Source organism: Barbus barbus (genome assembly GCF_936440315.1).
Source record: "Barbus barbus genome assembly, chromosome: 41".
NCBI lineage: Eukaryota > Metazoa > Chordata > Actinopteri > Cypriniformes > Cyprinidae > Barbus > Barbus barbus.
Window position 1 is genome coordinate 9,142,413 of NC_136719.1, and position 6,000 is coordinate 9,148,412.

A 6,000-nucleotide genomic window follows, 5' to 3' on the forward strand; every position below is an offset into this window, starting at 1 on the left:
CATCTAGTTTCATGACAGAACTTGGCATTTACACTTCTCAAAATAACAAAAGATCTCTTATGTCATGTTTTACACGATTTCTTTGGCAAAGCATCATTTGAACTAAAATTTAAATTGTAACTGTGTTCAAATTAAATATTTAGCCTGTAGTACTGTGCTGAACCTGTGTTTCCTGAGTCTCAGAGTGGCTTGGTTCACAGTGCAAGTTTAACATGCATTTGGGAATGCAACATCTGCCAGCTGCACTTTATTATTATTACAGCATTTCACTAGATTTGTAATGAGAAGCGTTTGTAAACCTATTGCCACTGAAACTTAAAGAAACTTAAAATTATGCCCCTTTTTACAAGACTTAAAATAAGTCTCTGATGTCCCTAGAGCATATATGTGAAGTTTCAGCTCAATATACCCCACAGATAAATTTTTATAGCTTGTTAAAATTGCCATTTTTAGGGTATGAATAAAAACGCACTGATTTTGAGTATGTTGCTTTAAATGCAAATGAGCTGTTGCTCCCGGAGAAGAGCGCAGAGCTTCAAGAGCTCAAGCTCTGACAATATAAATATTATTATTAATATTATTCTTGTTTATTTAAAAAAAACCTTCTTAAAAATACTAGTGTGAATGTGATATGGACTGAGACACTATCACAACTAAAAAGATATAGAAAAGATGTGCAAAATATCTGTCGATTCCACTTAATGATGATAGATTTAAGGCAGCAGTACTTGAAATCCCAGAGTGCCGTGCCTGTAAAACCCCCATAAGGACAAACCCAATTCTCAAGCTTAGCTGCTATAGAGCTGTCAGTGCTTTGACCGCTAGGCAGAGATCCCATAAGACCGAAACCCCCACCCAAATCAATCATACTCTGCACTAATGCAGAGGTCATTCATGGAGAAACGAGAGCGTCCCTGTTGACTGCAGCAAACTGAAAAGAGCCAGCAGAAGCACGTATAGGCCTGAGTCTTGAACGGTTTCTTCTGCAGTCTGTTTTGGATCGCAAGCAAACAATTAAAGAAACAACAAGGAGAATGAATTAGCAAATAAATAACGTCAGGCATCAAATGAAGCCAGTGTGTTTTGTGTGTATGAAACAGTTCCATTCGGCTGTAATTACTCTGCCAGATCACATCAGTCAGTCGTCACACTGATGGAAGGCGGATAAAATACAAACACAGGATGCAGGCAAACAGTCGCCGCAGAGTATGAGCCAACCTGTGCTGGAAATATTGCTCTCCGTTCTCCACCGCTCTGAGGGAAAGTGCACTGAGATAGTTGTGAGGTGTGTTTTGGCCACAGCGCTCTATGTGAAGGAAGGGTGTGTGTTTCCTAAGAGTGAAAGTGGGGAAAAAACAAGCAGGTTGAGTAGACGTACTGAAAAAAATGTAGTATGAGAGCACTAAATCTAACCTGCTCTCAGTAAACACTGTAACCACACAACAACACAGAGACTAAAAACAGTTTTGTTAGGTGAAAGTGTAACAGAAAATGCCCAGAGGAACATTTTATGGCATAAAGGATGTTTTTTCATAGCTCAGATGATGTAATGGTCACACAGTCTCTTGGCGATTCATAACTATATAAGGTGAACCGAGGGGTAATTTATTTGAATCTTATTTGTAGGTTTTTTTTTGTTGTTGTTGTAGTTATTGTTTGATCTGCTTATGCCCCAATTAAACCTTTTTCTAAAATTAACGTTTTATGATTCACGCCGTACAAACTTAAACTTGCTTTTTTTTACGTTTGACAGGGTTATTATCATTAACTAAAACACTTAATTTTTTTGTTAATAAGGTTCAAATAAATATTAGATGGAAAATCCAACTAAACAACAAAAAACAAAATGTTGCTTTGGAACAAGTTTTGCTCTGAAATAAGTTCAAGTTGAAGCATTAAAATTACTTGAAATAAACTAAAACTGAACTTAAACTGAGATAGAAAATAAATGAAACAAAGAGAAATATATATATATAAACTAATACAAATGACAAAAGCACATAACAAGATTATTAAATTTTTTTACTAAAATAAAACAAAATTTGAAAAAATAAAAATACATGCTAATTCCAAATTAATAATAATAATAATAAAACTATAATAGTCTACAAATACTGCTAAAAATAATACTGATATTTGGCCATATACTTTGGCAAACCTGAACACTTTTTGAGACATTCTTGAGATCTTTCTTGTTCTTCAGAATCTCTATAGATTCATATCTCTATTGTGTTTTTTTTTTCTCAGGAGACTAATCTGAAAGGCAAAAGTTTAAATTTGCCCTCCATATATTGTCATTACTCTTTAAGAGAAACAATTTATATATTTAAAAAGATCTAATTTGTGATTTGTCTCTCCTGTGGGTGTCCATCCTGTCACTAGTTAGGACTTCATTTGTAACAAAGCGTAATAAAAAGAAATTGAAAATCAGGTCAGAAAAGTTAAAAGATAAGACAGAGGAAAGACAAAAAGCATAAACGGATAAGGAGAGTCCGAAGAATGAAATCCGGAGAGTCCCAGACAGGAAAACAACTCATTCTCCACCACAAGACCAGAATGATGGTAATTAACGTTATCCCATAATTAGATCTTATATTGTGTGATTACAGTTTAGCAGCTACATGACCAGTCCCTGCTCAGACTACACAAGTGAACTCCAGAGGTTAGGGTACAACCATAAACCATACGTTAACATCATCACTTTAAGGGATTAAACTAGTTTGAACTCGACTCAACCTCTGCCGCATGTTCGAGCCTCTGTCTCTCTCTCATTCTCTCTCTCTCTCTGTTTCTTGCCAAAATGCCATCATGCTGTGCCACGAAATCTGGGTCAATGGCAAAAGTGGCAGAAGGAAAAAACAAGAACCAGAAAAAGACAGATCTTTGTCTCTCTCTAGGGGACTTTGAGGCTCTTAGGATAATAGAGGAAATACATTTTCCATGCAATTATCACATGAAGCAACAAATTATGTGTCTCCCACTCTCACACTGATTGCAAGAAACGGCATTTGATTGCATTTGTTCTGTGTAATACATTAAGTACTCAACACAGCCATAGTAATCTTGTATATAAATACACACACACACACACACACACACACACACACACACACACACACACACACACACATATATATATATATATATATATATATATATATATATATATAAAATAAATATATATATCTTGTGTATAAATAAAAAAGAATACACTGTTATATGCCAAAATAATATTATATATTATTATAGATATTGATTATTAATCCAGACTTCAAAATAATAAATACTGTTTTCAAATACTTTCCAGTATACACTACATAAACAGTAGGAATTCTACTCTGTTATTTCATGTTTTAAACAGTAGTACGCTACATTGCTGTCACATGACTTTATCATGTTATAGGTGAGCATTAATAAGGCATCCAGTGTCTTGGAAATAAAAAAGAAACAAGCTTAAAAATTAGTTTACATATTGCATGTTTGTGTAAAAGTCTCAAGAATCATACACCCAAAAATGAAAATCTGCTGATAATTAGGTGCGTCACAATTTTTGTACTTTTACACTATTCAGTCATTTTTAGTATAAATAGTGTGAATAGTGTGTTTATACTGAAAATTCAAAAAATAAAAAAACACTTGCTACTTGTGGAATATTGTGATGTTTTTATCAGCTGTTTGGTACGGTGGCCGAGAGAGCTCAACGTGCTGCAAATAGAAAAACACCTGAAAATTAAGAAAACAACTTCGTCAATTTGACAACACACGCGCTACAAATGCACACAACACAAACAAATAAAGAAACACACTGCAAATAGAAAAAAAACACCTGCAAATTAAGAAAACAACTTCGTCAATTTGACAACACATGCGCTGCAAATGCACACAACACAAACAAATAAATGAACGCACTTCAAATACTCACAACACAACCAAACAAAGAAACGCGCTGCAAATACAATTCTTTATTTGGTTGTGTTGTGAGCATTTGCAGTGCGTTTCTTTATTTGTTTGTGTTGTGAGCATTTGCACCACCTGCTGTCAAATTGATGAAGATGTTTTCTTTTTTGCTGGTGCTTCGTTTTCTGAAGTTGCAGTGCGTTGAACTCTCTCGGCCACCGTAGTTTGGACTCTCATTCTGACGGCACCCATTCAATGCAGAGGATCCATTGGAGAGAGAATGATGTAATGCTAAATTTCTCCAAATCTTTTCTGATGAAGAAACAAAATGACCTAAATCGCAGGATGACCTGAGGGTGAGTAAATTGTCTGCAAATTTAAATTTTTGGGTCATTTTAAGTTCAGAAATATATCAGGTTGTATATTAACTATCACACTGGAATGAAAGGTCAAGTACAGTGCATTGTGTGATGTAGTTTTGCTATTATGGTAAATGGATATTCAACGCAGAATTTATTTTATTATATAGCCTACTGTAGAAATATTATGCATACTATGTTAGTGTGCTATGTTAGTATCCCTGGTTCTGGTACTCACTCTGGATTATGTTGAGCTGTACATTAGATCTTCATGAATAATCTATTCAGTTGACACCACCTGTGTTCCATACACTCACTGAAAGGACATTATGTAATAGTGAAACAGAGCACTGCGAAACATTTGATTAGATGTGTCAGAATGAAAAGAATGTTTGGATATTGTACAAATATATGAATTATATGTGTCTCTCTCATTTTATGAACGCACATCCTCTTTCCAACCAAAAAGTAAAAAATCTTGCTGACCATAACTTTTGAACAGTAATGCATGTATAAATATAGTCCACAGTTTCTATACGTGATAGGGTGAGTTCCTCTGACTCAGACTACAGTCTGTAGAGAGAGCTGCCAGGTGTTCCTTATAATTAATTAATCACAGGTTTGCTGTGGAGAGACACAAAAGGGGATGCTCATGATGATAATAATGACAGCATTTTAATGACTTCTAATGTTACCTAATTTTCAGATGCTACTCTTCTCTTTCTCTGTATGAGCATGAGCTGATACAATATGTTATCGATAAATACATAGTTCAAGTAATGCAGGCATTTAAAGATCTAGGCTGCACATGGATTAGACATTCCTTGTCATGGTCACTCACTAATACAGACACACAAAGCTGCAAAATGCAAATGCAGAATTAGCTACAACCTCCCTAGCATTTGTGCATGCAATTAAACTAAAGGTGAAAGGAAGTGCTATATTTTTTGGATTGTTTTAATTGCTTTAAATTGCAGTGCATTAAACACACACACACTCTCTCTCTCTCTCTCTCTCTTTCATAGACACACTCAACTGTTATTATCCCCAATCCACACTGTCCTTTCATTCGAATGAGGGTCATTTGCTGTATGATTTACAGCTACAAAAAGGCCACTCAGTCAAAAAGACTAAATAAGAGAAGAGTGAAATATGACACATATGAAGATTGCAGGAAAAGAAGGAGTGAGAAGAGTAAAATGGGAAGCTGATTTTCCAGCTAAAGTGTCTTTTGTGAGGGTTGAATGCTTCAGTAGTGAACAGCAACATGTCCCTGTATGTGATGATGTAGCTTTTCCTTTTCGTAGTTTGAAGAGCTTTATAAGTGTGAAGTCATTATCAAACCAGATAGGCATGAAGGACATGTGCTGTATTTTCAAATTGCATGTGTTACTAACCTACAAATGTTTACTTCATTGCATGACACCAAAGACCTTTAAAAGATCTGAAATGAAGCCAAATTCAAATTGAAATCCTGCTTTTGAACATCTAAATAGCAGTTCTGGCCCTGAGCTTTGGATTCAGATCTTAAATATCCCTGTCTAACAAGATGAGATAAAGAGGAGGGGAAGGTAAAGGTGACAGTGGGGGCTACGTCTCGTCGAAAAGATAAAGGAAATGTTTAATCTCCCCTCCTCTATAGCCCCACGCTCGCTTCACCCACCCTTGACCCCAAAGTCATCTCTTTTTCTGTCCATTCAGAATGCCACGAAAGCACCTGGCATGAAGCTGCTTGTGTGATAAA